Source organism: Lathyrus oleraceus, chromosome 3 (assembly GCF_024323335.1).
Source record: "Lathyrus oleraceus cultivar Zhongwan6 chromosome 3, CAAS_Psat_ZW6_1.0, whole genome shotgun sequence".
Classification (NCBI taxonomy): Eukaryota; Viridiplantae; Streptophyta; class Magnoliopsida; order Fabales; family Fabaceae; genus Lathyrus; species Lathyrus oleraceus.
The window spans coordinates 352496067-352508105 of NC_066581.1; positions in this window are offsets into that span (position 1 = coordinate 352496067).

Below are 12039 nucleotides of genomic sequence, written 5' to 3' on the forward strand. Positions count from 1 at the left end.
GGATTACACATGTTCACAGGTGTCGCGTCAGAGTTCTTCTAATTCTTGGATATCTAACAGTTGTTTTTTTCCAGCTTCTAGATAGTCCATATTTAGGGTCTTAATGGCCCAATAGGATTTATGCTCTAGTTCGAAGGGCAAGTGACACGACTTCCCATAGACTTGATTGAAGAGTGTTGTTCCTATAGTGGTTTTATAGGTAGACATATAAGCTCATAAAGTGTCTTGAAGTCTAGAGGACCAATCTTTCCTGGAAAGTGAGACCGTTTTTTCTATAATTTATTTTATTTCTTGATTCGATACTTCTACTTGTCCATTGGTTTGTGGATGATATGGTGTAGCTACCCTATGTCTCACGCCATGTTTGTTCAAAAGTTTTTTAAAAATTCTTGAAATAAAATGAGATCCACTGTTGCTTATAACTAGGTGAGGTGTTCCGAACCTAGGGAATATGTAATTCTTAAACATCCTAATTACTACTCGTGCATAGTTGGTAGGTGAGGCGATGACCTCTATCCATTTTGATACGCCTAACATTAAAAAAAAATAGTGACCAAAAAACCTTGTAGTCCAAGAAAAATATATACTCGTAATTGTTGAGATGCTTCTTAATGATGTAAGTCATGAGTCATGATCTTCTAGTCAAGCAGGCGTCAGTGGGTCAACACAAACACGTTTCTATTCTTGTTTTTTTAGCATAGGTCTATGTTTCTTTATTTTCTCTCTCTATCTCTCTCTCTCTATCTCTCTCTCTCTCTCTCTCTCTCTCTCAAACTAAACAACATAAGCCATACATTATTCACCTTCTTCTTCTTCTTCTTCTTCTCAAATCTCTCTTCCTCATAAAATTAACACACAAAAAAACACATAACAAACCTTTCCTTCAACAACAAAACTACTAACCCTTTTGTGTCTGTTTCTATTTCATGGGTTGTTCTTGGAATTGGGAACCAATCCATAGATGAGCAGCAGCCACCACCGCCGTATGGACAAATCCCATACCTTTCTTCACATTTTTCTCAAACACTTCAAATTCGGTTCCACTACAGGTACTTATAATCCACAACACTCAGTTTATTTTTTTATAGTTCATGAATTGAATTGTCTCATAAAATAAAAGCATATTTTATTCTTAATTGCTTATGGATTTTGTGTTTAATTTAATTAGAACAAAACAATGAAGCCGAGATACAAAGAATGGCTTCACGAGAATAGAAGATATTTTCATATGAAACCCTTGTTTCTACCACCAATAATTTTAATTCTAAGTTAGGTGAAGGAGGTTTTGGACTTGTCTACAAGGTGAATTTATAAAGCTTCTTATCTATTGTTGCTTTGAAAGCACTTATTGGATATATTAATATATTTTTTTTGAGATTATAGGGGAAATTGAGTGATGGTAAAGAAATTGCTGTGAAGAAATTATCACAGACATCAAATCAAGGAAAGAAGAAGTTCATGAATGAGGCAAAGTTGTTAGCTCGTGTGCAGCATAGGAATGTGGTGGATTTGTTGGGTTATTGTGTTCATGGCACAGGGAAGCTACTTGTTTATAAGTATCTTCCTCATGAGAGCCTCATTCAATGCCTCATTCAAACACAAAAAAAACTCTAAAAAATATGCTGGTGGACTGTTGGACTTGATCTGAACTTTTGGACTAAGAATTAAGCAACATTCTATGTGATAAAGGACTTGGCTAATGCCAACATTTGAGACTGATCTATATTTGGTTATGCCTTCATCCTATGTAAGATATTGGATCCCTTTGATTCATCTATTACCCTGTCTCTATGCTTAATTGTTATATTGTTATTATTGCATATGTCTGATATTTGTTCTGAGTTGATCAAGGAGTATTTCATCTACTACATTGGAAGATACTGAAGACTAATAGTTATTGGAATGCTTGCTTGAATATTATGGTCATCTTTATTTGATTCCTTGATCTTCATATGATGCTTGGATATTGCTTATTGATTGCCAAAGTCCAAAGGAAAATGGGTTTCTATATGAAATTCTTGTCTGTTGGATTGCATCTCATTGGTCAGATCTTTTCAACTCTTAACTTTTAATTTTTGCCTAGGGTAGTCTCTTCATCTCTTCCAACTTCTTTAATTTCCAAATTCCTCCCTCTTTTTAAAAACTTTTTTTGCTTGTGATTTCAAATTTAGACATGTTTTAATGATTAGAAACTTTGGCCTTATGCCATTGAATTTTCAAACTTTTTTTTCTTAAATCAAACATGTAAATAAACTTAACCATATTGACTTAAATTTCAAAATACAAAGAAAAACTAACAATCCCATTCAAATCTTTGGCCTTTTATACCTTTTCTTGTTAAACTTTTGTTAAAATCAATTCACTAACTTCTTTAAAAAATTTACCACGAACTACGAGGTTTTGATCCCTCATTTTCATGTTGGTACGTAGGCATAAGACTGAATGTCTTGTCAAACACAAAAATATAATTAATGAATTCTTTTCTCATCTCCCCACTCTATATTTTATCAAACATCGTTTACACCAAAAATATATGCACACCAAAAAGGACTCCCTAGGAGTACCTAGGACATTTTGGCTGCTAACACCTTCCCTCTGCGTAACCAACCCCTTACCTATAATCTCTGGCATTTTATTAGTTTTGATTTGAAAACTTCTTATCTTTGGTTTTTTCATACTTTTCGCTTTTCCTTTAGAAACAATAAAAGCGCAGTGGCGACTCTGGTTTTACTGACGTCAAGTTTATCCATAGATTGATGGTCACGAATTTACCGCTACAGTTATTTCTCATTACCTTCAAGATCTGGGGTCTCAAGTTATTGACATATCTGAGTTCTCTGTGGAATGGCTACCAGAACATCCACCGAATTTTATGAAGAGGAAGAGAGAGTCCTCCGAGAAGTCAAAGAAGAAGAAGACTCTGAAGCTGGGAGAACCTTCGGCAACTCAGCAGCATGTGCCTCTAAGCTCCTCCGCTCCAAGTAAGTCTTCTCCTTCTGAAGCTCTTTTACCTTCTAGGTCTAAGAAAATATCTTCTTCCCTACCTCAACCACCCCTTACATATTCTCCCTCTAAACCAACTATTTCCATTCCAACTCCCTCAGAACCCCACAACTCTGAAACTAACACATCCAAACCCTTAGGCACCCTAGGCCTTCTATTTTTTTTGTGCTCTAAGTGTTTTTTCCTCTAAGGCTTTCTTCTTCTATGTATTTCTCAGAACTTATCTAATGACATTTTGATTTACTCTATATGTTTTTCTCTTAATTTTTATGTGTTTTTTTTAGTCTGACAAAAAGGGGGGAAATAAATAAACATCCTTCTGATGAAATAAAATATCTAACTCTCAGAGTACACCGCTTACATTTCAATATTATAAATCTATTATGTTCTCTAAGTGCCTTTACAGGATATATTTGAACAAGGAAAAATGAATCAGTATCTAAGAGATAATCAAACTTAGGGGGAGATTGTCAATCTCAGGAGAAGTCATACTATATCTGACTCTGAGTGAATTGTTTAAATCTATCGTGTAAAGTACCATTGTTTCATCATAACTCTAAGTTTTTGTCATCATCAAAAAGGGGGAGATTGGTAGAACAAGATTTTGATTCTGCATTATATCTCTAAGTTTTGATGATAACAAATAATGAAACAATTTGGTATCCTAACAAAATTCCTTAAGTGTGCAGGATTCTAAGGAAAAATAGATCTGATGATAATAATATCTGACAACTAGTGAAGTCCGAAACTGCTAATCCAGCGTTGAAAAGATCAGATCTGACTAGGACAAGAACTCCTCTGAATAAATCACCTACAAAATCAGTCATTCAATCTCACATACGAAGACCTTGAAGATGTGTAAATCCAAAGACTCTGAAAAACCGTACACCTAAAGATTCTAAAGACCTGCACTCCCGAAGGCTCTGAAAACTTTATATCTGACGACCGTCTATCTGAAGATCAATCAAAGCTAACACTGAATATTAGTTATCAAACAACTATTTGAAGAATACAAGATTTTATTAAAGACTCTGAACTCCGCTCACTTTGATCCACGCCCATCAGATCATCTGACTCAGCAAAATCATAAACTTAATCAAGAAGTATTCTAATTATGGTATGATTATATATAAGGATAGTATTGACTACACTCCAAAACTGCTATGGAAAAGACAAGAAAATTAATATCATTAAGTACCATTATTGGCAGATATCATCATCAATATTATCTCCAACGATATCCTCTCCAAGCATTATAAAGGCATCACTATCATCATACAAACAAAAAAATAAATTACACGAGAATTCTATAATACACCTTGAATAATATATCAAACACTTGCTATTGTAAAATTCAATAGTCCCCTAAGAGTTGTTGCTCATTATGTGATCATTGATCATTCTCTCTTAATTGTTATCTTACTGCTTGTCTAGAAGTACTAAACATACACTTGTAATTTTCTATAGTTGTTGTGGTTTCTCAAGTGACTTGTGAAGTTTGTAGACTTGAGAGAGCTAAGAGTTCACTAAGCCCTTAGACAATTGTTGTAATCTTTTAATATTATTGTATTAAGTCCTTATTGAAGGCGAAATCACCTTGGTCTGGTGGACTGGAGTAGCTTTAATTTTCAAGCGAACCAGGATAATTTCCTTGTGTTATCTGTTTTTATTTTCGTGTGTGTGGTGGTGCAAAAGTTTTTATTTACTGTGTGTGGTAGTGCAAAAGTTTTTATTTTCGTGCGTGCGTGTGTGCGTGAGATGTATCCAAGTTTGTCTTATGGAAAATCATTAAGATGAGGAGGTAACCTCTTATTTTTGTCTCATCATGATCTTTGTCACGTTTGTAAGAAGCTAACAAAAGAAACAAGAAAATTGGAACAAATTATCTCTGTATCCAAGGATACTATTTCTTCTCTTGAATCTCAAAATAAAAACCTTGAGAAAGAAATAGAAATCCTTAGAGAAAGACAAAATGATCCAGTTTAAATCCCTTCTAGTTCCAACGAAGAGGATGAATCTGACAAGTGCAACGAATGTGATACTTTGAAAAAATGAAATTTGTAATCTTCAAAAGACACTTGTCAAGTTCACCAAAGGAAAAGACAAATTGAATCTCTTACTAGGAAATCAAATAGCTTCCTATAATAAATTCGGTCTCGGCTATGAACCCAGTAATAATATCAAGACCTTTAGTAATATTTGTATTTCTAAATTCGTCTCTTGTTGCAAAACCTTAAAATGAAACTATTGTGATAAAAAAATGTCATATTCTTTTTTATTAAGAAAATTCATGAGAGTAAAGAAGGAAATCCCCCTTCATAATTCTATAAAAAAAAACAATGTAAGAGCAAAATTAATAACTGCTTCATTAAATACTAAAGTCTTTATTATAAATACAAATGAAAATAATTATTAAGAAACTAAAGGACCCAAGATGATATGGGTGCCTAAATTTAAGACTTAAATTTTTATTGCATGAATGTTTTACAGTGTCAAACGTTAAATGGTATTTTGAGAGTGGTTGTTCAAAGCATATGACTAGTGACAAAACCATATTCTCCTACTTCTTTCTCAAGACGGTCGGTCAGGCTTATATTTTGAAAAGAATAAATTATGTAATACGTGTCAAACGGAGAAGCAAGTAAGAGTCTCTTTTAAAGAAAAAATATTGTTTCTACAGATCAACCCTTTAAACTGCTTCATATAAACCTTTTTAGCCCATCCAGAACTGTAAGTCTTGGTAGATATGTTGATGCCCTTGTAATTATGGACAAATTTTCTCTCTACACCTAGACATTATTCTTATCTCAGAAAAGAGATGCATTTGTTCTCTTTCAAAAATTAGTCAAGGTTAACCAGAACGAAAAAGGAGTAAGTATTACATCCATTAGAAGTGATCACGGTAGAGAATTCCAAAATGAGGAATTCGAAAAATTATGTAATGAGAATGGTATTCGGCATACCTTTTCCACTCCACAAAATACCCAACAAAATGGGATAGTAGAGAAGAAAAATAGATCTCTAGTTGAGCTTGTGAGAGTGATGTTCAATGAGACTATCTTTCTTAAATATTTTTGAGTTGACATAGTAAACACTTTTTGATCCCTCTATTTTGACGTTTTTTAATTTTTAGTCCCCTATTTTAAAAACCAATTTTTTAGTCCCTCAATTTTACATCCTTTGGAATTTTATTGGTCCCCTCTTTTGTTTTACATACATGGCGTTGTCCTTTAATATGTGGCAACCAATGTGGTTGTCATGTAATATTCATAATATTATTTAATAATATTATAAATAATTATATTTTTTAAAAGGGTTAAATATGTTTTTGTCCTCGTAAATATTGCGATTTTCACTTTCAATTCATTAAAAAAAAATTAAAGAATGATCCTCCTTATATTTTCCGTTCACACTTTTGGTCTCTCCTATCAACGTCCGTTAACAGAAACTGCCATTGCATGTTATGTGGAAGTTTTTTGGTGACTAGACGCACACATGACAGCGCCAACATGACAAAGATGTTGACGCGGCATGCCGCATGTCTAAGGTCAACACCAAACTTGAATCCATAAAAATTCGTAGCTAATTAGAAGCCAAAATCATAGCTAATTTTTAACAAATTCAAAAACCAAAATATATATCCAATTTTGTTAACTATTCGTAGATGATTTTCATTGAACCATCTTTTATAATATTTCTGATCATAGTTGGTGTCGATGGGCCATCCTTGTCGGTTGTCGTCATTACCATTGCATTGTTGTATTTTATTTAGGAAAGTGGAAATTGTGAGCACGAAGCACACAATGAGTTCTAATTCTCTTCTAGTAACATTACTATTGCTAACTATCATCAAGTCAATTACACATCTCTGGTCAGAAACAAAAGTTCAGGAATGGTATACAAACATATCGGGATTTAATTGCAGGAGTTGAATCGCTAAATTTTGAAGTGAAAGCAATGAATAGCACTTTGTTTCAAAGCGTACAAAACATAGCATAAAAAAATCAATAGCATTTTGTTTCATAGCGTACAGAACAAACCATGGGAGTATCATAGAGAGCAAAATCTTTCATATTGACTTGAGGAAAAATGAACAAAGTCAAGAGTATCCAAAATAACTTTACATATAAACTATTCCCTGTCATTGATGTTACGAAATCTCAATAAATAATTGAATTTTGAATACAATCATATTTTATGAATTGAAAGTAACGAATATCTGGTTAACATATGAAGTGGATTGTTCTTGCAATGCCTTACATTAGTATTATTGCAGTATTTTGCTTACTGTTATATGTGGGAAATTATGTTTGAACATTCAATTCATAAATAACCATGCATTTCCCTGAACATACAAATTTTAGCTGTCAAAAACAGAATATCAAACAGCATTAAACTAGCTAGTGTTTTTAAGCAAGCTTTTGTTTCTAAATAACCATGCATTTCCCTGAACATGCTTAAGTTAAATGTCTATATTGAGGTACAAACCATTTCGAAAGACATCAAAATATTGAATGAAAATGTAATGGTGGAGTACACTACAAGATACACACTTCTTAATGCAATTCAAATATAAATTAAACATTACACACTAAGACCACAAATTATGTTCAGTCTACTGGTTGATTCTGTTTTCAATAGATAAAGAAGGCTCACTTTTAAGCATATATGATTTTGGATTTGGTAAAGGGATTGATAGAAAGTTAACGGAAGTATTAGTGTGGTTCCTCATGATATTACTACATTGAATATCATTGTACATACAGATATTACTACATTGAATATCATTTGTATCCTAATCATCATTTACACGAATCCAAAATAGGAGGGGTCCAACAAATTTTTAAGGGATGTAGAGTTGATGGATCAAAAAATTAGTTTTTAATATGGGGAATTAAAAGTTAAAAAACATCAAAATAGAGAGATCAAAAGTGCATTTAAGCCTACCAATTATAAAGTCAAATATCTCACTTATATATTTTTGGATGCAAGAGCTTTATCCTTAATAACCTCGGAAAATTTGATGCAAAAGTTAATTCATAGGATATTCCACTTCGAGCAAAGCTTTTAGAGTATTTAACAAAAGAATTGGTTCATATTACTTTTGATGAATCTAACCCTAAACCATTAGAGGTAGAAGTGATTGATCGTGCAGGTATTTTGAAAAAGACAAATTTGAAGGAAAATAAACAAGAAACAGAGCAAGGTCAAAGTTACGATCGAGTCGTAGTTGAAGAACATGTCCAACATCAAAACATGGATACTCCTTCGGATCACGAAGATCTTCCTACCTAATGGAGAACGAAAAAAGATCACCTCATTCAAAAAGTTATTGGAGACATCTATAAGAGAGTAACTACTAGGTGATCTCTCAATAAGGTATGTAACTTTGTGGATTTTGTTTCACAAATTGAGTCAAATGGAATTAATGAAGCTATAATTGATGAACATTGGTCTTTTTCCATGCAAGAAGATTTAAATTAATTTGAACGAAACAACGTTCAGGAACTTGTTCCCAAAACTTCGGTTAATCTTGTGATTGGTACCCGATGATTCTTTCACAACAAATTGGACGAAGATGGAAATATTTTAAGAAATAAATCCAGAATCGTTGTGAAATGTTACAATCAATAGTAAGGAATAGATTTTGATAAAACCTATGCTCATGTGGATAGATTAGAGGCAATAAAGTGTTATTAGATTTTTCATGCATCATGAATTTCAAACTATTTCAAATGAATGTAAAAATGGATTTTCTAAATTATTACAGCTAAGAGGAGGTTTTATCAACTTAACATTTCCCGTCATGTTTTTAAGCTTAAGAAAGCGTAATATGGACTAAAACAAGCTCTTAGAGTTTGGTATGATTGTCTAAGAAATTTCTTGCTTGAAAACAAGTTACAAAGAGGATAAGTCAATAAAATACTTTTTATCAAGAAAAATGAACATGACATCTTATTAGTTCAGCTTTATGTTTATGATATCATATTCGGTGCTACAAACGAATCCTTGTACAAGGAATTTTATGAAATGATGCAGAATGAAATTGAAATATTAATGATTTAGGACCTTTGAAACTTCCTAAGACTATAAATACATTAAATTAAAGAGGGAACCTTCACCAATAAAGCCAAATATTGTAAATAATTTCTAAAGAGATTTGAAATGGATAAGTCCAAAGTAATAGAAACCCCAATGTAAATATCATGCAATCTCGACAAGGACAAAGATTAGAAACCAGTCGAAGAAAGCAAGTACTGAGGCATGATATGATCTCTTATCTATCTTGTGACATCTCGTCCTGATATCATGTTTGTTGTATGTCTATGTGCTTTCTTTCTAGCGTCTCCGAAAGAATCACATCTGAGTATAGTCAAAAACATCATGAGATATCTCATTGGCAGACAACAAATGGGTTTATGGTACCCAAAGGAAGAAAATTGTGACTTAGTTGGTTAAACCAATTATGACTTTGTTGGGTGTAGATTTGATAGAAAAAGTACTAATGGTACGTGTCAATTACTCAAAAACTCGTTTATCTCCTAGCATAGCAAGAAACAAGCAAGTGTCACGATATCCACAACTGAGGCAGAATATTATTGTGTGTAACGATTATTCTCATATTATCTGGATGAAACAACAACTCAGTGATTACGGTGTTAATATTGGACTTGTCCCGATAAGATGCGACAACACTAGTTCCATAAACTTCACTAAAAACCTGATTCTTCACTCTCAAGCTAAACATGTTGAAGTTAGCCACCATTTTATTAGGGATCATGATGAAATAAGGGAACGCATACTTGAATTCGTCACTTCATCTAGTTAACTCACATATATTTTTACAAAACCTCTTCCTAAAGAAATCTTCTTTTTCATAAGAACTAAACTAGAAATTCCAAATAAATCATGCATGGACTAGTATGCTTATGTGTCTTTTCTCACTTTTCCTATTCCATTTCTCTATGTGATATTATGTGATATATGTGTTAAGATTACTTTATGCCTCTTTGATTATAACAAAGAAGGAGACATATACTCTCAGGGGGGTAGAGTATACTCTCAGATGTAGTATAGTAGACTCTTTACTCATATGAGGGGGAGTTTAACCACTAAAATTGTTATCTATCTCATTTTCTATTACCACCTCCTTGAGAGATGCATTATCATCATCAAAAGGAGGTAAAATGTTTTATCTATATGCTTGCAGGTATAAAGTTGATGATTCTGCTAACAACCCTCAGAAGTATTTTGATGATGACAATACAATTAATTTTGAAGTCAGTGGTAACATCTTTCAAAATCCTTGATAATGGTGATCAACTTGAAGACACCTTTAAGACTCACCAAGACCAAGACTCAAGGTTCCATTAAAGTGCGTATATGATAGGTGTATCTAGGAAAGGAACTTGAAAGCTTCTTGGTCGTGTCTATCTGATGACCAGAGCCATGTGAAAGTAGGAGGTTAACTCCTAAGATACTAAGGCAACTAACACTCATACTTAAAAGCTCTTTTGAAAATTCTCTTTAACTAACAAAACGCGTACAAATGTTTTTACGCCTTAGCAAATAGATTAAGAAATTGTCAGCTTCATAAAAACAACGTTTTGAACTATCTAATCGATTAGATTCTAAATCTAATTGATTAGAAAAATGAAAATCAACTATATAATCGATTATGATAGTGTTTTAATGATTGGTAACGACTCTCTATTCAGACTTTCCAAAATGGCCACAAATAATCAATTATTTGATGTATCCAATCGATTATGATTAGGAACTAATCGATTATAAGAGTTAATTGGCTCATGGATCGTTTCCTTTTTGAGTCATTTCTTCTCGTATATAAAGGAGGCACCTCTCATTTTCAATACACGCCAAAATTCCAAATTTCTCTATTTCTTTGGAATTTATCTCTCTTCTTTCTCTCTCTAAATAGTTTTTCTTTCACCAAAGTTACCTTAGTGTATTGTGAGTGAAATCTACCTATGAGGAAGAAAGAAATTGTATTGGTGTTGTGCCTTTATTGTTACTACTCTCAAGAATGTTATATTCTTGGAAAATTGAGTTTGATTTTTGAGATTAACCAGCCTTAAAATCTTTGTTTATTTTTAGAACTTAGCCTGAAAACTTATGTTATGTTATTGAGATTAGTCTGGAAAATCTCTAATCGATTCGTTAGCTCAACCTAGGTAAAAGATTTCTTTTGGTTGGGTATAAGCCATTGTAAAATCTTTAGATCTGCATCTATCAAAAGTTTTTGTTCATAACTTATAAACGCTCAAGTTTATAGTCAAAATCTCAAGAAGATCTCTTGGGGAATAAGTAGATCAGTGTTTGGACGAATATGGATAAATCATTGGTTCAATCTCCCTAACTGATATCTGTAGCGGTAAATTTATGATCATCATGCTATGGATAAGCTAGAAATCAAATAACAAGAGTCACCACCACGCTTTTATTATTTCCAAAGGAAAAGGGAAAAAGTACGAACAAAACCCAAAAGTAAGAAGTATTCAAATCAAAACTAATAAAATGTCAGAGATTACAGATAAGGGGATTGGTTACACAGAGGGAAAGTATTAGCACCCAAAGTGTCCTAGGTACTCCTAGGGAGCCTTTTTGTGTGCATATGTATTTGGTACAAAAATGATGTTTACAAACAAATAGAATGGGGGGATGAGAAAAGAATTCATTAATTATATTTTTGTGTTTGACAAGCCCTTCGGACTTGTGCATACGTACCAACATAAAAGTGAAGGATAAAAACCTCATAGTTCATTGTACAAATTATAAAGTGGATGTATTGCTTTTAACAAAAATTAAGTTTGAAAGGCACAAAGACCTAAAAATGGTTTGAATGAGTCAATTATTTTTGACTTTTTGAACGTTTAAGTCACGTATAATTAAGTTTATTTACAAATTTGATTTAAGAAAAGAAGTTTGAAAATGCAATGGCATAAGGCCAAAGTTTCTATCTTTTTAAAAGTGGTCAAAGTTTAGAACAAAATAAGTTCAATCAAAGAAGATTTTGAA